The sequence below is a fragment of the Pomacea canaliculata genome, linkage group LG3 (assembly GCF_003073045.1).
Source record: "Pomacea canaliculata isolate SZHN2017 linkage group LG3, ASM307304v1, whole genome shotgun sequence".
NCBI classification, from domain to species: Eukaryota; Metazoa; Mollusca; class Gastropoda; order Architaenioglossa; family Ampullariidae; genus Pomacea; species Pomacea canaliculata.
This window is the reverse complement of record NC_037592.1, coordinates 29,415,680-29,432,437: the sequence shown is the minus strand read 5'-3', so window position 1 is coordinate 29,432,437 and position 16,758 is coordinate 29,415,680.

Genomic DNA, 16,758 nt, shown 5'->3' with positions numbered 1-16,758 from the left:
AAACCTTCGCATTCTACTACAGAGTCTTCGTTATCTCACCTCACACACCCTTCCACTGTGCTATCATGTGTCAGTGTTTTATAGATACTGTGGTGCACAAAATTTACAGAGTACTTCGGAAATAATTAAAGATGTCTGCATTCAGCAGCAGCACAGCTATGTGTTCCCCTAGTTTTCAACATCTGAAATGTTTTTGACCCTCGTCTGTCAGATGCACTTGCTTAGACATGCTACAAACTATTCACTTGATTACCAGGCTGATGTCTCCTACGGGTCCTAAACAGGTGAGCTGCAGTGTTTTTATTAACATTTCTGGGAAACAATCTTTTTATTTTATTTATTTTATTATATATATATTTTTTTTTATTTTATTGCGATTTTGAGTTCGAAGGATGCAGCATTATTTTTCATGCGATCTTGACTTTAAAGGAAAGCGAGCAACTGAAGCAAGCTTTCTGCGGATCCCATGATCATTGACGGAAAGCGAAGTGTGAAAACAAGATTAAAGCGAGCTTTCCTACTCTCTGTGCTATCTGGGTATTTGTTTTTCTTTTTTCATGTTCTCTATCACCACGTAGGCTTAAAGAACGGACGTCACAGGACACTCTCTTGGAGTACGACTTTTTTTTTTTTTTTTTTTATTTATGATGTACGACCTTTGTGGGGCTTTATAACAATTCTCTATGGTCGTAAATATTCAGCAAGTCCCACGCTCATCGTCTCCAAGGCTGTCTTTGAAGCGCGGGGCTGAACTACACTACAGCCTGATCACAATCTTCAGTTCTACAGACCAGTGCATCTCCGACAACACTCTCGCAGATTCACGCGGTGTCTCACGCGATTTTGAATCTCGCGACGTCTATCCCGCCTACGACGATATTTTATCACTGACCTGTTACACGCATGCGCGAGCGCCAAACACAGTATCCGACAATCAAGCCATGGCCTCAACCTCAGTCATTCTCCCCCAAAAAACCTACTCCTAAATCCTACCCCACAGCCCTAACCCTAGTTAAACACCAAGCGCGAAAGGGAAAGCAAAAATAAAAATCTGGTTGAAAAAGATTTTTTAAACTATCCGAAAGAAATTCTGAACCAGCAACCTTTGTATTCAAAGCCCTTCGTCTTACCGACTGCATTATAGCAACTGTAGTCAGACTCTCAGTTCAGTTTTTTGAGGATTACATTTTGATAAAAGGACAAACTGAAGAAACGATCTCATGTCAAAACGTCGTAGGAAAAATATTCCACTTTACCACCAATCTCAATGCTCGAATAATGCCGATTATTTGTGTACTTTTGTGTCTGTGTCTCCTTTTAGTAATAAAGTTGAGCTGGAACTACAGTCGAGACATAGCATCCATACGGAAATATCTATGTCTTCTGAGAAAATGGTGATATTCTCTCTCTCTCTCTCTTGGAAAAAAATAGTTTAGAAAATTTCCATCCAAGATACTTTGTCCCCAGGCTGGTCACGATGCTTTATTTGTCAGAAGCATGCATGGGGTTAAAAAATAAATTCATACAGCGTGAATACACTTGCAAATAAATTTCATGCAGCGTGCATGCAATTAGAAATAAATTGGAAACAATAGCAGAAGCGAAATCATGAAGGCGACATGATATGGGAAACTTGTTTTTTTCTTTTCTTTTTTTTCAATTTTTTTTTTTGTGTGCTTTTTTTTTTAACTCTTGCAGAAATCTATTGCATTAGTGCGAAGCTGCCAGAGGCGAAGTTTTCTTTTATCTGCTGGAGCAGTCAAGATGATTGAAGGTTATTGCCCCGAGCTCTGTGTATGCTTGCGTGTGCACTCACGCGCGCGGGTGTGTGTGTGAATTAGGGAAAGAGAGAAAATGGAAAGGGAGGAGGGAAAGACGAAGAAGAAAGGGGGGCGAGATGGGGAGTGAAGGAACATTTTGCAATCCGGACGAAAGAGAGGAATGAATTCCTAGTCACTTGCGTGGGGGAATGGGGAATACAGAAGCACGGGCAATAGGTAATGAGATGCAATGACCATTTATTCCGCTGGGATATAAAATTTTATGCTCTCACATCATCCATACATGCTCTTATACTGAAAGTGGCGATCGATGAGAATTACGCCATGTTTTCTTGTTGTTTTTGAGCACACCATATTTAGAGGCAGAGAGGACTGGGTACAAGGCCTACGTGTGTTTTACTCCCTCAAGGAATACCAGAACACTCAAGTGAGCACAGTCCTGGATTCACAAACTTTTCCAGAGAGACAAAAGTTTGAAATACGCCCCTACACTCGAAACCGTTCCTAGTCTTGTCATTAAACCTACCACAATTCACCAACGACACGTCATCGGGTCACGTGACATCAACGGTCGGGGGAAGGCCAGCAATCTTATCCTTTCAGGACGACGCTGCCATTTCTGTTCACTCCATCACCCACACGGCGAGTTGTTAAACACCGGCATTTTGATTGGACCACAAGTAAATTTCTTGGACACGTCGACGCCAGTCTCTGGAGTGATATTCGAGGCTGATGGGGGCACCGTGTGAGGGGGAGTGATCGGCTGGCAAATAGAACACCTCCACCATTGATAAGCGCTGAGACCTTGTTTACACACCCAATGCCTCACCACGTCACTTCCGCTCTTTCTTCCTTCCTTCCAGCAAGTAGGGTTGCGGAGCACTGAATGAATGTTTCCTCCCAAGTCCATGGACACGTCAAACGCCAAGCTTAATTATATCTGTAGACTAAGCATAGGGAAAGGTTAAAATCATAGACTGATGTTTATTCGAGTTAAAAGAAATGATGTAATAGTACGTTTATCGCCTTTCCTCATTCCATTATTATTGTTATTATTCCTTCGTTTTGCGCTCTCTTTTTCACTCGCGCACACACACACACGAACGAAGGTTCACGTACTCATTCACACGTCACTCACTTATTGGCAGACGTGTACATTTAGAGCTATTTAAGTAATCAAATAATCTATACTCCAAATAAAAATATATCAAATCTACCCCTTTGCCATACAGAGATATACATGTCTATACCTTTACATAAAACCTCTTTAAAGCAACTATAAAAAAATGAACTCATTAAAATGATGAAAGAAGTAAAGTATCCTCTCTTTTTCCCATCCGACCTTTAACCCACCTATAACTCACAAACCGCACCCAAGAAAACCAAACTAAGTTTTGAGGCGGTAAACTAAAGCAAAACAACACAGGCTGTAACCTCTGACCTCGATTGTCGCGCTTCGGTTGACAGCGTGCTGCTGGGCAACCGCTGGCGTTGTCAGGGGCCGGCGTTACTCACCACTCGGTTATCTACAGATACAGGTACAAATGTTACTCACCACTCGGTTATCTACAGATACAGGTACAGATACAGACTACCTTCACAGGCACGCACCAGCTGACCCCGGGATGTCATACTGTGCACCTTTGAAGGCTGAGTGACACACCTTCCTTATCGACGGTCGAGAACGTTTAGCCAGTAATAAATGTCCACGATTACTAGCCCCGACTCCATGGGGATAACTACCTTTGAAAGAAAAACCGATAAATCAAACACACTACTTAAAACGAAAGAGATTTAACTTAATACTCTAAAGCTTCTCCAGAAATTGTATATAAAAGTTCTTTGGGTATTTTTGGCAGCTTAGGTAGGTTTTTCCCGAATCCGTATTAAGATAAAAGTAAAGGTCGTCCCCTATATTTTCAGGTCGTTGGGAAATGAGGTGTTATAGATCTTACTTTTCTCTGGGCCAGATTTAAGTGAGGCTTTGCCCTCTCCTTTCCTCTCTGCCTTACCTTTCCCGAACCTTCTAGTTAGGTTTCACATTCCCCCAAGCTTCAGTCGACTGCGCTACCCGGGTATCGAACCAACACGTCTCTCAGTTTGGACGCTAGCTCTCTAACCAAGTAATCTTGAAGTAAAAAGAAGACGAGAAATATAGCTTAACATGTCATGAAAACTCTTCCCTGTTTTGGGAAGTGTAGTGGCAGGACTGAAACAGTCAGCTACCTTCTAAAAACCCTCGCTCAAGATTTGAAGACTTTGTCTCCTTATTTTGTTGATTCTTTTCCACTCGCACACAATAACTTCATTAATACACCATCACCTGCAGATTCCACGACATCATGGGAAACGATTCCCTTGGACTGAAATTATTAAACCTGAAAAATTCTCAAGAAGCTGAATTGTCTGCAGGTGGAAAACAATAAGAACCAAAAAAAAATGGATAATAGCATTAATGACAATAAAATCTCAGGATAAATTGTCTGCAGGTGGTAAACAATAAGAACAAAACATGAATAATAGCATTAATAACAATAAAAATAATAATGCCAACATTAATGAGTATAGCAACAGCAGCAACTGCTCGTAAAGGGTTTGCTGTTTGCTGTCGACGACACTTACAACTACCAGTACCTCACAAAAACCTTGTTGGAAATAGATATTTGTGGAGGTGGAGGGGATGAGTGGGAAATGACTAGAGTGTATATACCAAGACTCAGAATAATACTTGACCAGACTACTTCAGCAACATTGCTGTTAGATAAATCCCATAGAACGGAAGGAGAACATCGATTTATACCTGCATGTCACAACCTTTCTCTCAGTTCTACACTTCTGCATCGAAACCATAAAAGAGCAATTTTTTTTTCTTCTTTAGTTTCTTTCTCCTTTCTCGGTCGCTCATGCGTGCACATTCGTCTCCAGCGGTCCCCGTCTCCGCCTTTTAACAAAGAGACACCTGCTTTAATTGCTTAGTTTCGCTTCCTTTCAAATCGCATAATGCCGCTGTTTTTTTCCCCATTGTCCCCCAACATCCCTCCTACCCCATCACCCACCTGCTGGTTGGTTCGCTTCCCAAAGCCCGGTCTCCGTGGTCGGTAGCGCGGTAGATAACGGCAGCTGGTAGGTCCTATAGAACACGTACTCGAGTGGTTTGTCTGCTTCCCGAGATTTGCATGCTAATGACCCTGCGTCCTGGTCAGTCACGTCCCCCCAGAGGCCTGCTAGTCCTCCTCCCTGGACAGCCTTGTAAACAGCGACACGATAAGATGGCGTATCCAGGCATCCTCCGATAGGAATTAATTTCCTTCGACCTGGCGTCTGCGGGAGGCAAAGATTCGTCTCTGACTTTATCGCTACGTCCAGCGGAAGGGAGGAGGGTGGAGGATGAAGAGCAACCTTTAGTCTGTGTCTGTCTGTCGTTGCATTCGTTCCTGAAATCGTCAGCGTTGCCAGCGAAACAGAGAGCCGTCCTCGGCCTGTCGTTTGGTTTGTTGATTAAACACGACGAGCTTGAGCAAACCTTGTTTTTATTATTATTTTTCTTTGGCGGTGTTTGGACAGGCGCAGCGGAGAGGGACAAATCATACACAACGACGAGAGCTTGTTGTCACGACTGCGTTATCCCAGCACGCGGATCGTCGTTTTTCATTGCCTACCACGGTCCAAGTAGCTCGTTAAGGGGAAAAAAGGGTTTTGCTCGGACAAGAGATAAGGGACCCGCTAAAACGGACAACAAAGGACAACGTTAATAACAACTTGAATGAGGCGACGATGTGATGTCACGCTGACTTTCTCTTTGGTAAAGCCACGATCTACTGACAGACGCTACAACATGAAGAAATTTTTTTTATTATTTTATTATTAAATCAATGTACAATTAAACATTGTTGAAGTCACATTCATTACCATTTTAAAAGCAGTGTAAAACATTTTAATACAATTAATAAACAGTATTTTTGAGTCTTAGCGAGTGGTGACTTTTTTTTAAACCAACATTTCTGCTTTAAATGTTTTCTTGTAATTATTTTACAGGCAACACAAGTATGGTAAATGTGTTTAAAATCCTGCTACTAATATCACATTTTGAAGTGAAGCAATGTCTGTTGTTAAAAAAGCTTCGTTACATGCACCATTGCTTGATCGACTATGAAATATAAAGACTCTTCATGACCTCGTGTCCACAGGGGGCAGTGAACTGTGTGGGGTTGACTGTGTGTAGACCGTGGCCTGTGAAAGCCCTTGCCAGACCCTTTTCTTTAGCTGCCCCTTACCTTCCCTGGATAAATCAGGTGGCCATAAAGTGATTACTTAAACGCTCCCCCCTGGGCGGCCAGGGGGAGATTTCCAGTTACTGGCACAGCTGGACCACAAAATCAACGATCTTATGCTTGAAAATCGTTATCGATCATACAAATGGAAACCTCCAAAGTTGATATCTGTTTATCACGAACATTATGATGACGAGAATTGAATTATGATGGAATGATGCTGTTGTTGTTCTTGTTGTGTTCTTGCTGTTGCTGTTGTTTGTTGCTTCTGTTGTTGTTATTTCTATTGTTTCTGTTGTTGTTGTTTCTGTTGTTGTTATTTCTGTTGTTGTTGTTGTTGTTGTTGTTGTTGTTGTTGTTGTTGTTGTTGTTGTTGTTGTTTGGCGGCGGCGGTGGAGGAGTCAGCAATGGGTTTTTAAATGCCGGGGTCACTGATATAGCTATCCTGCTGAACAAATAAAGTTGTACTATTGTTTAAAATTCTTCAGTTTCTTAAACGCTTTATTATGTTTACATATCATTATATACTTTAGTAAAATTTACAACGCCTTTTTTTGACATCAAAGGCTCCATATCCTAGGTAATAGATGCAAGCGTGCGCTGTTGCGAGATGGGATGGATGGACAGATAGACACGAACTCGTTCCATACGCAGGTCTCCTTGTTTGAGTAATCACCTTGTTTCACCAGACGACCGTAGGAGCCCCTGGAGTGTGAATGAGAAATGACTGGTCAATAACCACAGTGTTTCTCCTGTCCCTGACTAAAATCACTCACTGATTGACCAGCCTGCAAAGAGACACGTGCGGCGCGCTGGACGCACATAGCGCGAGCGGCGTATGAAAATATGTCATCATAAATGCCAGGAGACGGAGCCCTGGTAATCTAATTTCCTTCTAATGATGCATAAAATTACATTATCTTTTCCCGCCACACGATATAAAAAGCATAATATCGCCTGGGTTCCCGCCCATCTTTTACGAGCTCACCCGAAAGGAAGACAGTATTTTTGGCAGTTCATTTTGCGCTTGAAATAAAATTTTCCAGCAAGCGGGTTGAGAGTTGGGGCTTTATGTTATGATCACGTTCTCTTATTTTTACACGCGCACATCATAATCTTTCTACATTTTTTCTCACCCACTCACTAACTCATTCGCTAACTCACTCACTCACTCACTCTCAGGATCAGTTGGTGGGTGTGTGTGTGGGAGGGAGGGTAAGTGGGAAAGAGAAAGGTGTCGCTATAACTTATAATGTTGATAAATAAATTCTAACATTCATCAGTGATGTACACAGACAACTGGATACATCACACAGGCGCACAGACGTACATAGGTACGCATACACATATGCACAAAGTCACGCACACGCACGCACGTGCGCATCCTCTCGCACACAGACTGAGCAAGAGAGAAAGAGAAAAGTAGAGAAAAGATTTATTTCCTTCAGTGTGGTTTCCCAAACAATCGTTTTGTACTGGCAAGCAGCCGTTTGAAGTTCCTTGCTCTCCAGCAAACGCATGTTCGTTACGGGTAGTTTCGCGGGTTTATGACCGCCTGGGTGTACAACACCCGCTGCCACCCTTTTAAAACCGCGCCTTTTGTGCGGCCAGCATGCGGTGATTATGTCAACAGTCGACGTAGCGGGCTTGTTTACCACCCAGCTTAGAGTAAACATTGTTTACCGTCTCTGAAGTGAGGGCTGTAAGTCAACAATGCACAGAACGGGAAAGCAAAACTCTACGCATTGAACGATCTGTGAGCAATTTTTAAAAAAACTTTATAAGCCCGTTCCCGACAAAACAGAACTCATTTCGCAGTCTGGAAAATTTGTTTCGCGAAGTGGAAAACATCTTGTGTGATTGGAAAAAAACGGACGCAAGCCAAAATCTCTATTGTCCCACTTGAAAATGTTTGCAACACAAATTTTTTTCCCGTCCTTTTTTCTGACTGGTCGACTGGTTTTAGCTTTTGGCTGACAAAATAGTCAATTGTCCACAATCCTTTCTCCGAATATTTCAGATGTGTCGTTCTTTTAATGTTAGGAATAGATTCAAAATGCAAGCAATAAAAATTCCATGAGTCCAAATTGCTTTTCTGTCTCTGCTGAAGACGAAATGAACTCCATGCTTTGAAGTCATCTCATGGGAGTTTGGAAAATTGCATAAACTGATGACATCTTCTTGCTCAAAGTTTTTTCAGTCCATTCATGCCATCCTCATTGGGAAGTTTTCTTTTGTTTGTTGTGTTGCGCAGTGGAGGTTTGTGTTTCTGCTGTGCAAGGTTTGTGTAGATGTTAGTGTAGATGTTTGTGTAGAGATCCCATACGATTTTGCAATGTAGCAACTGTATCTTCCTTCTCCTACTAAACCACCACCAGCAGCACTACTATTCATTGAATAAATGTTTTTTCTTCTTCATTATTTCGTTCTTTCATTTAGAGAATGGCTATAAATTGAAAGGCTAGAATTTCTGGTTTTTAGAATGAGACTGCGGTTTCTTTTTAACTGGTTTAATTTTCCTGTACGACTTTTCTCAGACTAGCATTAAATTTTGTCATCAAAGATCAGAGGTGATGCGACGAATGGCTGAAACTTGCAACCATCAGTATTTAAATGTCGTTCACACGTGTTTTCATTTTACTTTCTTCACACCTTTCTTCAGTGCTTTCCTCCATTCCATAACCCTTTGTTTAAACAATAATTGATGCTACTCAGTGCTCCTCGTCAGTTAAGGACAACCACACACCTCCTTCCCCTCACCTTCCCAAACAGCCCCATCGAACAGCAAACTCAATATTTTTCTTCGTCAACAATTTTCTTATCTGTCACCAAATATTTCATTTCTGTCTCGAATAGAAGAACAGATTTTTTCCATTTTCTCATCCGTCACACTTAATATTCCATCCTTTCCCCAACAAAAAGGCACTAACACGTGTTAAATTCTTCTTCCCATCCATTTTCTTTCTGTCTTTATCCCCGAAACCTGCATATTTACTCTCATAAATGCTTAACGTCCTTCAATTCATGTTCATCATCAAGGCAAAAAAAAAAAAATGATGAAAAAGGAAGAAAAAAAACTCGCCACATGTTTCAGGAGCAACTCTAAGCACGCTGTCTGCACTGCGCAGGCGCTAGACACATTTGTGTTTGCAATAACACCAGCCTAGTCTTGTATATTTTTCTGTCGTGTTTGCCCTGGTCTCATCCGTTTGTTGATGCTTGTGTTTCTTGGATTTTGATTTTTTTTTTTTAACTGTTTGTTCCTTTGTAGACTTTGCTGTACAGCGTATTGAACTCACATCAACACAGGGAAATGGGCTTTACAAATTCTATTATTATTATAATAAAAATATTAGACTCCATTGTCTCCCCGCTCAACCCCTCTCCTGTTATAGGGGTTGGGGGTGTTGGTAAACACAAATGTCTTAGCGTGCAGAAGTCGCGATTCTCCAGACCCTGTCCACGCTTTGAACACTAAAAATATAAACAATGGTGCATCCGAGAAACACTATAGAATTACTGCACTGTCGACTTCCGGTTTATTTATCTAGTCATTTCTATTCAGTACTTTACTATCAGACTTACATCTACTACTGATGATGATGATGATGATGATGATGATGATGATGATGATGATGATGATGAGGATGAGGAGGAGGAGGAGGAGAAGAACAAGAAGAACAAAAAGAACAATAACAACAAGAATAATAAGAATAACAAGAACAAGAAAAATAACAAAAGCAAGAACAAAAAACAAGAACAAGAAGAAGAAGAAAAACAAGAAGAAGAACAAGAACAAGAACAACAAGAAGAAGTATGAAGCCAAGTTATTTTTCCAACTTTTTCTTCCTTGACCAGGAGATCAGCTATTACCTTTTGAAACAATTATCTTGAGCCAAAAATCTTTGCACCTTCCACCTTCATCCTCCTCCATCTCTCCTTCCTCGTCAGTTCTCTCCTTCCCCTACCTTCGTGGCATCCACTCTGGACTTCCTCGTAATCATTAGAAAAGGCTTCCTCGGCGACTGAACCCAAGAAAAGAGAAGAGAGGGGTTTTTTTGTTGTTTTTTATCTTTCTATTTCGTTGATGAATGATATGAGACAAAATGATTGGATCATTTTCGCGAATCTTAATTGCATGGGCGGATGGACTTGATTGAGCACAGCTGTGACCGAGAGCGGGGAAAATGGATGTGTCCACTTTCCAGTCAGTATGACGGCTACCGCGGAAGCGATCGCGAAACTATATAGTTTTCGCTCGACACGAGAGACGTATCAGTGACACAGTGGTCAGAATTTCTGCGAATTTCCGTCAGCAATATGTGACAGGAGTCTCCCTCTCTCTCTCCCCAGCTCTCTCTCTCACTCTGTTTGTGTGTACGTATACGTGTACGCGCGCGCATACCTACACCGCATGACCGTTAACTTCTCCCAACCTAATTCAGGCTACACAAGATATTATGCTGATTATTTTTAAATGACTCAAGTTGTGAAGATCTGTACTATGAACGATATAACCACTCAAGCCTGATCGTTTTTGTTGTTTTTGTTTTGATTTTTGTTTTTGTTTGTTTGTTGTTGTTTTTTTGTTTTGTTTTGTTGTTTTTTTATTTTGTTTTTTTCTGTTTTGTTTTTTCTTGTTCAATAATGTATTTAAATGCTTACCAACATACCAACACATCTCAACACGCACACAAACATGCAAACACCGGCAAATACATGCACACACAAGCTTCCACGTGCAAAGTAAGAATAGCGATGGGTGCAAGAACCAGAAGGACAGTACAAGAAATAAGCGAACGTCTTCGTGGAATGGTGAAAAGTGTTGGACCTGTATATGATAGTAAGAAGAAAAATGAGGGTTGAGGCGATATGTTTACATTTTGCTTTTGAATTACCTAAGCACAAGTAGCTGATGCTTGTCTTCTTCGGTGACAGACCCAGGTTACTGTAGGTCGTAAAATGTAAACATTTACAGCTAATCACGTACAAATTACAGATTACTTATTCTATTTTTGAGTTTTGCCAACGGTTTGTTAATTTCATGCCAACAGTGATTATTTTCATTTGTAGTGTTTTTACTATGGAAGTTAGACGTTATAATGGTGTCAAGAGGAATATACACATACACATACACAATATATACAATCTGTTTATAACTTGTGTATATAAATTCGCTATATATAATCTACTTTGTAAGAACATATCAAACTTTTTAATATCTCGATACACCTCGAAAGAAAATATCTTGCGTCTTCAGACCTACTGGAAGGTAAGCCCTGTGAACAGATGTCACATCCAGATATGTACATGAGAACTGAATAAGAAAACTTATTATAAGGTGCAGAGGTGACAAGCAAATGTTTCAGCACCAACTCACCAAACCATTCTCTTGCCCCCTAAGGGCACCATCGTTCCACAAAATTCTTCCCTGTATGGAAATGTGTTCAGTGTTTATCGTATCTACTCATCAGTTTCACATATGCGTGCTGTAATTTTTGTTTTTGAAAGACTCCAGTACGGGTCCAGAAGCTAGAGAGCTTGGAGGCACTAAAGTAGGGTACAACAAAAATAAGAATTTCTTATTCATCTATAATTATGTCCCGCATAATTAACTATTCCGTGCAGAATGAAACCAGCACATACAGGTACAAAGTATAGTTGATATCAGATCTTAGCATTGTGATTGGCGACAGTCACGTCTGGTCACCATAATTTTAAAAAATACAGTAAATTTGATTTATGTCTGTGGTCGTGTTCCATACAAAAGTATCATGAAAGTTCTCCAGTGCCTGTAGCTGGACTCATGCCGCTGGCGGACTGCGACCAACTGATGATCCTTCCTTCACTCCCTCAGGAACATACTCCGAAAAATTGCTGCCCATCCAGCCAAGTCGCAGCATAGAACAGCCACTGAGGACGCCGTGTCAACGGCAAGCACTAGAATCATCCTCTCCTTGCCAAGACGTGGACAACCCTCAGACGCAGCAGCCTTCTCATTAGATAGCTATTTCACCCTCAAGCAAAACTTGTTTGCAGCAGCTAAAGACGTTTTCAGTAGCTAAAGATTTTTTCCAGATGCAAAAGTTTTACCAGTAGCCGAAGATTTTTACTCTCTAGCAGCTAAATGTGAGTTGATTACCGATTACAAGTAACACTGGTCAACACTGAAAATATCACTGAATTAAAAAGGTTTTAATCTCAAGTACCTCGAATGTTCGTTAATACCGTGAGCAATTTTTGCTGTATTTGTGAGGAAGTGACATTTGCCGACCAGAAGAAAAGTATCACTTCTCAAAGTGAAGAAGGCATGTCATCTTCTCTTCGGATACAAGATTGGCGATCAAAGAAAAGCTTTGGCCCCGCATATATACTGTGCTACATGTACAACATAGCTTTCACAGTGGTTGAATGGCTAAAGACCCATGCCGTTTGACCTGGAGAGAACCAAGAACCACAAAATATGACTGTTACTTCTGCTTGGTTCCTCCTCCTTCCAGCAGATTAACGAAGCAAACGAAGACAAGAATAGTCCACATCCACATTCCGCATGCATTGAGACCAGCTCCGTATGGTGAGGGACTTCTTTTTTCTACAAAATCCAGCAAAATATTCTCTTGATTCGGCTGATGAGGACGAGGGTGAGCCGACCTGTTCTTCTCCTCGTCAGTCAGCATGCAGTGATCCAGATTTGAACTTTGGTGCATCATCAACCCCAAACAGAATAACACAGGAAGAACTAAATGACCTGGTTTGTGATTTGGACTTATCCAGGAACAAGGCAGAATTGCTAGGTTCAAGACTCTAACAATGGAATCCTCTACTTCATATCGAAAGCACCACCAGCAGTTGGAGCCTTTCTTCAGAAAGGAAGTAATCTGGTATTCTGGTCTGATATTGAGGGCCTCATAAATACCTGAGAAATCACTCATGATCCACAAGAATGGAAACTATTTGTAGAATCTTCCAAACTGATTCTGAAGGCTAGGCTTTTGCACAATGGAAGCTCTCTTCCATCTATTCCAGTGGCGCATGCTGTCCACACGAGAGAGACTTATGATAAGTTAAAGCAGCTAATGAATTCCATTGAGTACAAGTACAGCTGGCCCCTTTGTGATGATTTGAAGATACTTTCCCTTTTCACGGGATATACAACAGGGATACACAAAACACGTGTGTTTTTTATGTGAGTGGGAACACACTCCATGCTGAAGGAATACACTCCCAGACTTGCAGACAAAATGTCACAAGTTGGAGAGAAGAATATCCAGCACCCAGCTCTGGGTGAGGTTCACAAAATTTTGCTATACCGCCGCTTTGATGAAGAACTTCGTGAAAGTCATGGACCTGACTTCGCCAGGTTTCCCATACCTGCATGAAAAATTCACTCGACTCAGCGAGGCACAAAGTAAAGAGAGAGTTTTGTGGGTTTTTCGAGAGTTCGTCAAAGATGACCGGTTCAACAACTTGCTGCACACTGAGAGTATAACCTTCCTCTGAGGAATATCTACTTTCGATATCGTTTGAGACCAATCATCACGTTGGGACCACGACCATTTCCACATCACAATGTTGTAAACAATCATTGTTGTAAAATATCCAAAACTCATTGTTTTCTATTGTTTTATAGAATGAAGCAACTTTGTCAGCTGTCAAATGACATACAACATTAATGTGAGTGACTTTAGTACTTCCAAAACTGCATCATGACTGTTCCGACAACCCAATAAAGCATCCGAAGGATTGACTGTTCTCGGCGTCTTCTCACAAAAAGGCAGGCTGGACATCAAACCTGACAATGTTGACTAAGAGAATTCTCTCGGGGACAGCATATAATTTTTCAGATAAGATCTACAAATATTGTTAATGTTTGCACAAGACTGGTATCCGCTGACGAGAGAGGCAATAGTGTTACTCCGTTTAATATCAATTTCATTTGCTTTGCAAGTCGACCAGCTGATTTTGGTTTGTTTTTGGCTGGTTTTTTATTTTTGGGTTAGTGAATAGAATTTTATGAATTATGAATTTTATGGAAGGTCAGCTAGTTCTATATCTCAGTTCAATGGCTGTTGTGATATCAATACTGTTCAAACAAACACAAGTGCCTTCTAAGCTGTCACCACATTTATTTTCTTTCTTTCGCCGCCACTTTAGTGAGATTCAATCTCATACTAAAGCAGGCTAAACATTTTTGAACATCTTCCTTGGCATATTTTTCATCTTTGAAATTATATCACGGTTCAAATTTCCACCCCTAAAAGGAGGATAGTGAAGTCAGATGACAAAGGATTGCATGAGATCTGAGAGTTCCTCTACATCCGTTTGGGTGGGTGGAATGGGCGGAGGCATCTGGGAGGAACACCGCTCAGCATCTTCCAGTCTGTTGTAAAAGGCTGATGATGCAGACGGTGTCTGATACCACTGTGCTCAGAATATATCAAGGATGGTGTCTGGTGTATCTAGCTCACTTACACAACTTGGACACCTTAATGATTTTGCTTTTTTTCGCATTCCAGCTGTGTAGTGTTGTCTGTGACTTTCCCGTACAGAAAACCTCCCGAAAACATTGTGAGTGCAGCGAAGAGATTTAACCAGTAAAAAGCAAGCCTCGTTCTCTTATATTGCTCTGTTACTGTGTGAACTTTTAGCTTTTTCATCTATCTTGTGGCTTCGTTTTTTATGTCTAAGCAATGGCAGCCATAAACTGTACCGTGGTCACAACAAGGGAGGATAGCGCCGAGCCTGCAAGAGAATTGTGGTGATGACGGAAGCTGTTATGTTCCCTCCAACAAAGCTGTCACACCTTCATTCTGCCAAATTGTCGCTGGAACCATAAAGTGTCCGTCACTGTCATCCTCTGTCAATATGTTTTTCATCTGTTTTCAAACATTTAATCTACTGCGACACCGATCATTTTATTTATCCATGACGAGTTGTAGTTCGCCATTTCTGAGGATAGTCCAAACACTTTGACGAGCTTCTCCTCCAAATTGTCCTTAAATTTGTTTGTCGATGAAAGACACTTCAAAGCCAGTGCCGTAAGAAGCTTAGGCTCATATTTAACTTTGGAGTGTGGGTGAGAGGGACAGCATCGGGATGCTCATTCCGCCTGCAATGTTAGGAGGATTGTGGAAAAAAGGGGAGGAGAGGATTGTTGCTTTACTCCAGGGAACTCACAATCACGGCAAAGGCAGCTAACCATGTAAACAGATACCACATGCAGAGAAAACAGCGTGCCCGAGACGAGAGCTGAACCCAGGAAAGTCAACCTTCACTGTATTGGTGACAGGCGCCAGTGGGTCGCCCAACGCGGGGCTAAGGAAATGAATACGATGTTATGTCACGAGAAAATTATTTGAATGTTAGCTAAAATAAAAATTATCATCTTTCGAGGAGAGATCAGCAGTGCATGAGAGAATGATGGATTTATGGAACAAACCTTGGGCTTGCCGCAAAACTCAGTGTGTAATATTGTGATGAACGTTTGAGGGACATCATTTGAATTTTAAACACCATGGGTTGGTGAAATGTAACTCAGCTAGAGTATTCTTTAAACTGTTTGACATGCACATTGTCTCCATGTTGTGATATGCTTCTTAAATATGGGGATTAAATCAAGTGTTTTGCAGACTTGCATCCTATCCTCAGACTAACCTTTCGTTATTTCTCCAGAAGGGTAGTAATACATGCAGCCATACACTTTTGTTAATGATCTACCAAAATAGGTTTTATTATCATTTGTTGTTATGATTTTTTGTAGGGTGGGGAAAGCTGAGGATAGAAGGGTTTATGACATGTCCAATAAATTATTAGCTAACATCTCAGAAAAAAAATCACTTCCGTTCTGAAAACGCAAGCCTTGGAACACCATTTAAAGCTCAACCATGAAGCTCGATAGTCATTGGACACTCCTTATTAAACAGAGTGCTATCTCTCCCATTGGCTGTAGTCTTGACGACATAAGCGTAACCATGTACATTCGTGACGTCAAGGTATTACTTTTTCTATATAGGATGACATTTTCAGGCCTTTTCCCGAGACCGAATGGTGGCTGTTGACTGACTTTACCTTGCCTTGAGCAGTGCTCAGTCATTTGAAGCAAAAACCTTGCACTCTGGTAGGTCTTTAAGTTGACATCGCCAGGCACAGGAGGATTCAATACACAAATGGTCTATGTCGAGGGATGAGATGCGCAGTGTGGGGCTGGCGATTTTAAGGAAGACTCTCTCTTTTTATGTCTGGGGCAGTAAATTTCACTAGCTGCGTTGATGAGAAGGGGGGAAGAGTGGCAGCCACCGACTGCCCTTCTGCACACATCAACAGGTTGGCGCGGTCCCTAGAGCTTGCAGGCTGCAGAATTGAAATGGATCCCCCTCCGTGGTATCAGCTATGAAGTCGCTCGATCGTTCAGTCATCGCACTTCGTAACTGTCGTGGGAGAAGTTACAGCAAACCAGCCAAAGTCGCATCTCAGAGTCGGTCGTATCTTGTCATCTATGAGTATCTGAATCGTACATACACTTTCCTTTTTATTCTTCTTTTTTGCTCATTTCCTTTCTTTCTATTTTTGCTTCTTCGTTTTCTTTCATTCTCTCTCATTCAGCACAGTTAAGTATCAACGCATGCACCTGAAACGTTCTGATCGCCCACATTTTTTTTTTCTTTCAGCGTCCGTGCTACCATATTTTCCGAGGGAGCTATCTGGTT